The sequence below is a fragment of the Bos indicus genome, chromosome 6, assembly GCF_029378745.1.
Source record: "Bos indicus isolate NIAB-ARS_2022 breed Sahiwal x Tharparkar chromosome 6, NIAB-ARS_B.indTharparkar_mat_pri_1.0, whole genome shotgun sequence".
Classification (NCBI taxonomy): Eukaryota; Metazoa; Chordata; class Mammalia; order Artiodactyla; family Bovidae; genus Bos; species Bos indicus.
This window is the reverse complement of record NC_091765.1, coordinates 70,603,610-70,614,896: the sequence shown is the minus strand read 5'-3', so window position 1 is coordinate 70,614,896 and position 11,287 is coordinate 70,603,610. Positions and strand designations below refer to the sequence as shown.

Sequence of the window (11,287 nt, the reverse complement as noted above, 5' to 3'; positions counted from 1 at the left end):
CGAGGATGAGATTAAGTCCTTTCAAAACCTTCACTTCAGGTTGGGAGGCCAATCAAACCAGGTCTCTGCCTTTGAGGAGGAGAGCCACAGCTGCTTTGGACAGAACCTGGGCCCAGAGTGGGGTTTGCTCTGCTCAGTGTTGGAGACCAACAAGCTCTTCTGCCCTTTCCTGAGACCCCAAGAGGGAATGTCATAGAAAGAAGTAAAGCCACAGCTTTGGTTTTGTTGGTTTTACTTACTTATCTGTTTATTATTAAAACTTGCTTTTTTTTTCCTATTGAATCAAGTGCCATCTCCCAATTACAGTTAGATTATCATGCTTTACAAATATCAGCACAGTTAGCATCACCTCATCAATAACTGAAATAATAAATCAAACTGTTACTAGGTCTCAGTGGTTATGTCCACATCTAGATTGTTAGGGATTTATATGGTCAGGAACTCATTTGTTTGCTTTAGCTTTTAGCTTTCTTGGTTATATCTCCAAATTCGAAAGAGGTGAGAGGTTCTTGCTGTCATGACAAAGAATTCAGCAGCAAACAGACTCCAGTTTGGGGAAACAATTATAAGTCAGTAAACCCTGCAGTCAAACCCAAATAAACCCTGTAGTCATCAAAACAGAAGATTGGACTGTGCTGAAATTTTCTGCAGGTCTGGCCATGTCAGCCAGTCCAGCACACACCTATGTGTTTTCACTAACTGAAGCCCAGAAAAATACTCTTCCAGAACCTGCCGGGAGTTGCACATCAGCCTCGATTTCTCAGGAACCAGGAGCTCCAGCTTATCAAGGACCTGATGGTAGGTGGCCTGCAGTCCCCAGGTGCCGGGCACTGACATCTCTGCAGATGAGTGACTGTGGGCCACCAGGTGGGAGAGTGGCCGCGTGCTCGTCCCTGGCTGGCCATGGAGAGCAGCTTGTCATTTCCCACTGCCTTGCACCCTCCTCTCCTCCAGGGAGCTCTTTCTGTAGCTCAGCCTGCTTCCCTGTGAACCTAGTGGCCCGTCCCAGAGATTGTTTATTTTTTTCCATGAAGAGGAAGAAGGCTATAAAGTAGCAAAAGTTGGCCTGACAGTCAAGGACCCTGAGCTTCTGTCTCCTACTTGACTTTTGGCAAGCCACTTGGCATCTGTATGCCTCTGTTTCCATCTGTAGAATGAGATGGCTGAACGGTCGTACTGTGTGCCAGCACAAAGGAGGTGGTGAGAATTGAAAATGGGCACCCACTGTTGCAGGGGCTGGACTCAGGCAGGCTGCCTGGGTTTGGCTCTTGGCCTCATGAGTTGGCCCTGGCATCAACGTTCTAATCTGAAAATTGGGTATCATATGGTACCTTTCTCAGAGTTGTTGTGAGGATGAAGTGAGCGCACATGTATACAATAAGAACAAGTCCTGAGACATGGAAAATGCCAAGCGGTAGCTGGTAGTACTAAAGGCAAGCAGGTGTGAGGTGAGGGGGACCCCTCACACGACTTATGTTTCCATCAGGTGTGAGAACTGTGGAAACCCAGCCTTACTCTAAAGGGTGACTCTCATCTTAGCCTCACACTGAGTTGCCTGTGGAGCCTGAGGAACATCAGCTCTGTCACAGGACAGTTTTGGGAGGAGACCATACTCTACTGTTTTGTTTTTTTTGCCTTCTGTCTCAAATGGACAGTTTGCAATACATGATAATACCACCAGCATCTGTTTCTGAACATTTCTACTCATAAGAACCAAAAAAACTCCCAAGAAGAAACTACTTTTCTCTCCGTTGGACTAGAGTCTTTCTGAAACAGCTTTCTACCAGGAGATTAATTATAGAAGCCACGGTATTTCCTGAAAATGGTAAAACATTTGAAAGGAGTCCTAAGACACTGCTTGATAAATGGCTTGCCTCTTTATTGCCTAACAATCCAAAAGAAAAATGCGTGTTTGAAACAGAACAGGATGTAATGGAAATCTAAGTAGATGGACTGTAAAATGGATTTTATTAACTATTTACAGTGGCTATGTAAATTGTTTTCATCTCTGCTTGAGAGAGTTCCCTGTTAGGGTTTCTGAGCCTTCCTTGGTGCTTCTCTGATTTGTGGTGTAAAGATGAGTGGCTCCAAATGTGAGAGTTGTCAGCGAGATCTCCAGATAAGCCTCACTAGGTTACTGCAAACCTTGCCTTAGAGAGGGACTGTGTCCTTCAGAGAGAGCGTCTTCCATTAAAGACAGGAAAAAACTAAGAAGAAACAGTGCCTTTGCATCCTGAATGCCTCATGTCACCATTGTTCCCAGCAATTTGTCTCTATTGTAATAGACCCAGATGGTGCAGTTCAGTGGTGAGGTCATCTCTTAAAACATAATATGTAATTGACTCTACAACTTGCTTATCTAAATATGACCTTTCTATAGTCCCATTTGTGAAAAGTCCATCCCAGTTCACCCATATGTTTGGAAAGGGTTTCAATTTACTTTTTTTTTTTGTTTGTTTAGTTTTATTTTATTTTTAAACTTTACAATATTGTATTAGTTTTGCCAAATATCGAAATGAATCCGCCACAGGTATACATGCGTTCCCCATCCTGAACCCTCCTCCCTCCTTCCTCCCCATACCATCCCTCTGGGTCGTCCCAGTGCACCAGCCCCAAGCATCCATTATCGTGCATTGAACCTGGACTGGCGACTCTTTAAAACGTTAATTTGCTCTTGTCTCAAAATATACAGTCACTTTTCCATTCTTTGTGGGATCTGTCAAGTAGTTTGCGAATTATTGAGACCCCTGGCTTCTCTGCTCTTGGCCTGCCTTCTGATGCAGTCACTGAACACTGGGAGAGCCTTGGGGCCCTGTGGAGCTGTGCTACCAGCATACTAGTTACCTACAAAATGAGGGCATCCCCAAACCATCTTTTCTATAAAAAAAAAAAGTGAAAATTGATATTTCAAAAGAAGTACTAGGACTGTCATCACGGTAGGAAAAATATTGGAATGCTGTTCTACTTCTTTACACTTAATTATGGTTTAGTATTATTTTTATTTTTAATTATATTTTAATTATATACAGGGGTGGTGGCACCATAGTCTTCTTAGCTCTTAGGCCTTCTAAAGTCTTACTCAATCCTGATAGGGATTGAGTAAGGATAGAACTCCAGGCTGAGATGTTCATGAAAGGGCCTCACATGTGCTACCACCACTTCTACGTTGTAGGAGCCATGAGATGGGACCGTGAGTCCTGCCTTTCTGTTCTCAGATCACAGCATGATACTGGGCATAATGTAAGTGCACAATGAAGACCCTTATAATTATACTCACTGTCTCTAATATTAACAGTTCCACCAAGGGGTGCTATTAAGGCAGCTCAGTTTCAGTGACGAAGCTGATGAATGCTCACTTGGACACAGCTCTCTCCCTACAACTGGTGGAGGAGAGAAACAGGCTTGAAAAAGTTAGCTTATGCTGGGCACTGTGCTGGTTGCTTTCTTTCGTTCTTTTTAAAAATTTTTTAAAAATTGAAGTATAGCTGATTTACACTGTTGTGTTAATTTCTGCTGTACAGTAAAGTGACTTAGTTATACATTCTTTTTATATTCTTTTCTGTTATGATTTATCACAAGACATTGTATAATTCCCTGTGCTATATAGTGTGGGTGTGTGTGTTAGTTGCTCAGTCATCTCCAACTCTTTGTGACCCCATAGACAGTAGCCTGCCAGGCTCCTCTGTCCATGGAATTCTCCAGGCAAGAATACTGGAGTAGGTTGCCATTCCCTTTTCCAGGGGATCTTCCTGACCTCAGGGTTGAACCCTGGTCTTCTGCATTGCAGACAGATTCTTTACCATCTGAGCTATCAGGGAAGCCCAGTATAGAAATGCTATACAGTAGGACTTTGTTATTTATCTATTCTGTATATTGAGTTGACCAGAATGTTCATTCTGGTTTTTCTGTATGATCTTATGAAAAACCTGAACCAACTAGGGTTTCCCTGCTAGCTCAGATGGTAGAGAATCTGCCTACAATGCAGAAGACCAGGGTTTGATCCCTGGGTCAGGAAGGCCCCCTGGAGAAGGAAATGGCAAACCACTCGAGTATTCTTGCCTGGAGAATTCCACGGATAGAGGAGCCTGACGGGCTATAGTCCATGGGGTTGCAAAGAGTCGGACATGACTAAGTGACTAGCACACACAATATATAATAGTTTGCATCTTCCAACCCTAAACTTCCAACCTGTATTAACTCTTTTTTTAATCTTCATATCAAACTCTGAAGTTGATATTAGCTCCATTTTACACACAAAAAACCTGAAGCTCAAAAGTTGATCTACTTGACCAAAGCCCTGCTACAGAAATGAAAGAGTGGAGCATTAGACCAAGATCTATCTGACCCCAAAACTCACACTCCTTTCATTACATGTGATGCCAGATCACCTAGAGTTCAACAGGTTGATCACTGGGGTACAAAAACTAAGACAGATGCACTGGAAATAGCTCAGCAAGTCACTGTCTAACAAGTTGTGCTTAGCATTAGAAATTAAAATTAAGGACCTATGCGTAAGATTGCAGGTAGGAGTGGGGGTAGAGGAAATTCCCTGCACGTTTTAGGTCTCTAGGGAACAATTCCTAGGTCTGAATAAATCTTAGAAAACTCTTAGGAACCAGGCCTTTTCTTAGATGTTTGAGAAGAGCTGGATTTGGGATGGAGCCAAGCATGAAACTAAAGGCTGTTGGATAAGCCTTTGATTTTGTCCCTTTTCTGAGCTGTGAAGGTGGGTGTGAGTGAAGAAGTTGTCAGCATCTAAGGAATGGTGCTGTGATTCTGGCAAAGGAAAGAAGGAAAACACTTCCCATCCTCTTTTCTTCTACCTCAAACACTGATTCAGTTCAAGACTATTTTCAGGAAATTCTGGAATTTCCACAATTAATCAACTCGTGGCAACAGTAGGGAAGCTGGAAAGCAAACTCAGAAGGTCATGGGCAGGGAAGGGTCTGGGCAGTAAAGCAATCTCGCCTTTCTGCCTGAGGGATATCTACACAGAACGTCCCAACTTTGGATGGTTCAACTCCACAATTTTTCAACTTTACAGTGGTTTGAAAGTGAGACCCATTCAGTAGAAATTGTACATCAGAATTTTGATTTTTCCTCTTTCTCCCTAGCAAGTGATATATGGTAGGACACTCCCTTGTGATGCTGGGCAGTGGCAGCCACTGCAGCTCCCAGTCAGCTCTGCAATCATGAGAGCAAAGAACTGGTATTATTTCAACTGTTCTCAACATGGATGCTCCTTCAGTTTTTCACTTTCAGCACACTAATCAATAAATTACATGAAATATTCAACACAATTATAATTACAAAATAGGCTTTGTGTTAGATGATTTTGCTCAACCACAGGCACATTTAAGGTGGACTAGGCTCAGCTACAATGTTCTATAGGTTAGGTGTATTAAATGCATTTTGACTTACAATATTTTCAACTTATGATGGGTTTACTGAGATGTAACCCCATCATAAGTCAAGGAAGATCTATGTTTCTAAGTGACATGAGTCTAACCAACTCTTCTTCCTAACAATAGAAAGGAAAGAGCCTGAACTAGAAGGGCAAAAGGTATTAAACTGCATATATGATGAATTTTCTTAAATGGTGGGCAGAGGCATGTTATTCTATAGATTCTTTTGAAACAGGAGTCAAAATTTACCTGCTGGATTGGTGTGGAGCAGAATAAGGTGCAGGTGGGTGGACAGGCAGTTTCCAAAGTTTTTCCAGCCAAAAATTTCTGTAGCTGTATGATTCCTTTGGATAATTCCCCATTCCATCTTTTTCTTTTTTAGCCTAGCTTTTCATTGACTTCATTTATGATACAAAAGAGAAAGTTATTCCCCAATTTCATAAGGCCAAGTCCAGGTTGTATAGAACAATGAAATGGAAAATCTCACAGACTCCAACATTAGACAATGAAAGAAGAAATTCACAGTCCTCTGGTCATGAAATGAAATTAGAAAATGCATTTCACTTCCTCCATGGCACATGGGCTTTTAAAGAGCAAGGAGAGCTAGGAGGATGGGTTATCATAGGTAATGCTTCTATATCTGGTTTACTTGTCAAACTAGATCTTTGTTTTCTGTGATATTTAGATACACAGTGACTTATAAAATATAACATTAAAATTAAGAATGTGAATTGAGTGTTAGGTGTGATAAGTCATGAAAAGGAGACGACTTATGGGTGTGCTGACAAAACACTGAAGAACTCAGCCATAAAGTAATAATGAGTTGTGTCAACTAAGAGACATAAGGAAGAAAGGAAAATGAGATTTGAAAAATAATAGAGAGTCCATGTGGCAGAGAGCTAATTATCTTGACATCTAATCTTCCAGGAGGCTAACAGTTAGTTCACTTGCTAAAAGTCATCTAGGAGTAAGTTACAGAGATATTTTTAAACATGCCATTTTCATAATCCAGCCATGCCTGCATCTGATCGTCAAACCCTTAAGGTCCAACTGTTGGAGCAAAATATGAAATGCTCTCTTCAGCTCTGTGCCTTAGACTCTGGGAGGTTATTAGCAATAATAAGCCCTTTATCATCATTGAGATGAGTTCCTGAAACTTGCTACTAGTGCTTTGAGAGATGGCAGCACCTCTAAGTAAATCGTGGAATATTTTGTGTTGCTATTTTTGTCTGATTAGATTGAATGGTTTTAGAAAGGGGTCTGGGCAGAGCGGTTGAGGAATATTGGAGGAGTAAGAATAAAGAGCAAGACCTAGGCAGGACTGTAGTTCCAGAACTCCCTCTGATGGACTTCATCTTGGTCATTTAGAAAAACTAATAGTTACATTGTTTTAGGCACTTTACGTGAATTAGCTCATTCATCTCTGCAACAGCCCTATGAAATAGGTTCTACCATTATTAGCCCTATTTTACAGGTAAGGAAACTGGGGATCAGAGAGATCTCTAATTAATTTGACCAAGGTCACAGAGTATGTAAACCACAGAGATCAAATTAGGACCCAGCTTTTCCTCCCCATAGAGTCCATGCTCTCAACTTCCTTGCTATTTTACATCTCTGAGCTTGTTAGCAATTACCAAGTGTAGACAATGAACCAGACGCTGTGCTGGACCCTGAGCCATGGCTGAACATCAAAGGACTTCATGGGTTTTGCACATTACACATTTACGGTCTTTGGTTTCAGTCATTCACTGTGCTGTGCTCAGTCATGTCTTTGTGATCCCATGGAATCTCTATCCATGGAATACTCCAGGCGAGAGAATTCTCTTGGAGTATTGGAATTCTCCATTCCAATACTGGAATGAGAGAACTTCAAGAATTCTCTTGGAGTATTGGAATTCTCCATTCCAATACTGGAATGGGTAGCCATTCCCTTCTTCAGCAAATTTTCCCGATCTAGGGATTGAACCTAGGTCTCCTGCATTGCAGGCAGATGTTTTACCATCTGAGCCACCAGGGAAGCCCAGCTGAGAGTATAGTGGGAATCAAAAAGCCACAACCACTATTCTTATGACCCTTACCATCCAGAAGCAAAGGGAGGCATTAAGCAAAGCATTTAAAATTTCTAAAAAATTTCAAGTGTGCAAAGAGCTCTGTGGAAGAAAGGGGTATTAATTTCCTCAATAGAATGAGAAAACCAAATTGTATAATCTCCCTTCAGACTCGATTGTTGCTTTCTTTGCAGGAATTTACATCCCCTGATAGAATGGAAGCCAACAGTACAAATCAATAGACCTACAAAAATGCTGTTCAGGCCATACGTTTCTATGATCTATAAAAGCCCCATGTTCTCCAGTTACAACCTCCTTCCTTCTTTCTTAGGACTTCTCTGAGTGTCCTACTAGATTTGTTCTAATCTATAACATTTATAGAGTGCTGCAGAGTTGACCAACACATTCCCAGATGTCATCCAGTTGTGTCTTCCCAACAGTCTTAACAGGTGGCTGCCTGTCTTTCCATTTTGTAAATAATGATAATACCTACTGGGCACTCCATTATGTGCCAGACTTAAGCTCAGCACTTCACACACTTTACTCAATCAGTTCCTCATAACAGCTCTATGAAGTAAATATCAAGATACACATTAAGGAAATCAAGGCTTCAAGAAGTATTTTATCTGAAGTTCAGCAGCTGGGAGGTAGAGGAGCTGGCATTGTCTGCTTCATAGCCTGAGCTCATGGGAACTTGATGGGAGGTTATGACTAGCCCAAGGCCATGCAGGGGTGATGTTAGGACTTGAACTTGAGCCCTTAGTTCTTTCCTCCATGACCCGGAAACCTCCTATACCTAGGTCTGCTTCTGGTGTTTGGGCACATAGGCTAGTGGAAAGATATTTTGAAAGTAACACAAGTGTAGATAAATTGAGCAACATGTTCCACTTCATTTTAAAGTGACATGGCTATTATCAACTTGTTTCATTTCTGGGAACTAGAAGGTTTTCATTTACAAGGCAAAATCATTAACAGAGGTATTTCCCATGTATGACTGGAGTTGATCCCTGTTGTAGCTTTATTCTGCTTTTGACATGTTTATTATTGTGATAGTAAAAGTCAAGAAATGCAGAAGCCTTGAATGCAGACAGGCCAAAATTAACTTCTAATATAGTCAGCTGAAAGAAACTGACCTCTGAGCCACTATAATCGTCAGATGTAGATATTACCCAAGAAAGTAAACTTTGAAAGATTTAATGTCCTTAGATGTCTCATTGCATTTTTTTCTGTGATCCAATCTTCTTCCTCTGAAGTTCTTATGTGTACAAAAGAGTACTCTTTAGAGTCTTTTGATTAAATACTTTTGATAAATGAATAATACTATTTATATCAAACAGTTTAGTCTATAAAGGCTATGTAGCGCTATTCAAGGAATATAGTTGCCCATATTTTAAAATTCAAATATAAATGGGGAAATCTGGCTAATTTTAAGCAATGTTAAATTTTTAAAGACTAAATTTAAGGTATCAAGAAAAGACAAGTAAGTCAAATATACTTCAATATAAAAAAAAGAAGAGAAAAAAATTGCTTGTTATAAAGAGCTATATATTCTCAGGAATAAAAGTATAAATGAAATAAAAAACAGAGAAACTAAAACATAATGGCTTGAGCACAGATAGAAGAATTTTAAAATCAGATTAAAGAGGGGATAATTACAGATCAGATTTTTGAACAGCAATTTACTTCCCTGTCACTAGATGGGGCTCACTAGTCGAGGTTATTTTCTTTCCAGATTTGCATTTTGTGTCAGACAACATAAAGAATTCAATTGGGATTGGGGTTCAGCATTTTAAAAGATAAGTTATTGGAAGGTATTCAATGGGAATCCTAATAAGATTGACTTTTTTTGTTGACCACAATAGTCTTATTGAGCAAAGCTAGCTTTATCCCAATTTAACATGAAATAGGTCACTATTAGAAAAGACAGCTTTATTGTGTTTGTATTTGGGATTAACGGATAAAATAAATAGTTCTTTTCTTCCCACAGGGGTTGATGAGCCAGCTTTATTCTAAATGACTGAAGACTTCTGTTCTTTTCAACAAACACAGTCCTCCAATTAGGAGCTGCAAATAAGATTATATGCCCTGAATAAGTCTGAAAAGGTCCTTTTATAATTACAAAGTTTGTGTGTGGGAAGTGGAAGCAGCATTAAGTGTTCACTGTGGCTTTATTAAGAGAGTGACATGAAGATTTCCCAAATCTTCATCTGAGTACTCTAAAATGATAAAATAAAAATCATAGAAAACAGTATGTATATTCCATTTCTTTTTTTTTCCCCTGAAAGCTTTCACATCAAAGCTGTAGAAACAAATTCATGCTTTTTATTTTATCAGGCATATTTTAGAAACAGTGTTATTTCATAGTGCAAAGATTATTAAAATACAAGTGAAAATAATTTTGCTTAACGAATGGAATTAAAATGGCTTTGTCAATATAGGACATTCTGGATATTTTCACTGGAGCCCTTTTTTTGATTATCACTATGCTACTACTATGGCATAATATTTTGTTAACTACTGCTGGATTTGACATATTTAGCTCCCTGGCCTGCAGATACACAGTAGTTATTGTGTTCATCTAACCTTGTAGAGCAACCAGACTTTGGTATGTAAATGGATATTTCCTGGATGAATAAATACGCTCTCCACAGTGAGCTCAAGGACCCGGTGAGATGCAATCCCCACAGCCTCACAGAATAAGATGCAGTCACATAAGGGCAGCTTCCTCTGAACTAAGGATGGGGGAAGGCAAAGGTGACGTGGGAGAGGATGAGCTGAGAGTGCCTAGACATGAGGGGAAAACCGCAGGTCAGACACAGCTGACAGAACCAAGCCCAGTCTCCAGCTCAGCTGCTTCCACAAATATACTTCGGGTGCTTACCACACCAGACACTGTCCTGGGCTTATGGATACAGCCGTGGACAGGTCAAAGACCCCTGCCCTTATGGAATTGCCTTGTAGTCATTTCTTGACTGTGTGACTCTGTTGTACCATTTTGGGTCACGCTTTTTATCTGCAAAATGGGTTTAACAATACCTACTGCACAGGGCGAGTAGACTGGAAACAATAAAGCTAGAGGACCCAGAAAGGCACTGACACCTAGGGGGGCATTCAAGAAATATTTCATAAATGAATGAGTATATAGTCAGGGACTAACTCTCTATGGGTTTCCCTGGTGGCTCAGTGGTAAAGAATCCACCCACCAATACAGGAGGCAAGGGTTCTATCCCTGGGTCAGGAAGATCCCCTGGAGAAGGAAATGGGAACCCACTCCAGTATTCTTATCTAGGAAACTCCATGGACAGAGGAGACTGGTGGGCTATAGTCCTTGAGGTCACAAAAGAGTTGGACATGCCTTAGAGACTAAAATAACAAGAACTGTCTGTAACTGGTTTCCTAGACTATTAAACCCTTAAAATTCAATTGCAGATATCACCTCCTGACATCTGAGTTTTATGTATACATAATACACAAACACACACACCCACCATTTAGAATCACTAAATATCTGAGGAGTAAAAAAGATCCTATTGAGCTTTACTTTGTCTAGTTTAAGTTACGAAAACATGGGAAATGAAATTGGATAACAATACTGAATATGATCTTTCAAACTATACTGTCTCTACTTCACCCCTATCCAATCCAGAAATGTAGACAAGTCCCTCCCTCTAATGGTCACCATGCCAAAAAGACATTGAATGTGCTTAGCTTCTCGCCTGTTGAATTGAGAGAACTTTCATTTCCAGATGGAACCATTGGCTTTATGTCATAGCAAGGTATATTTTAGACCAATGGTCCATCTGGCTGCATGCTGAAGTCACCTGGAGGAGCTTT

At 40.4% G+C, this 11,287-nt stretch overlaps 1 pseudogene; it reads right to left on the bottom strand.

The window, feature by feature from the left end:
* Positions 1 to 442: 442 nt before the first annotated feature.
* On the bottom strand, positions 443 to 837 carry LOC109560153 (mitochondrial pyruvate carrier 2 pseudogene; annotated as a pseudogene).
* Positions 838 to 11,287: the final 10,450 nt, after the last annotated feature.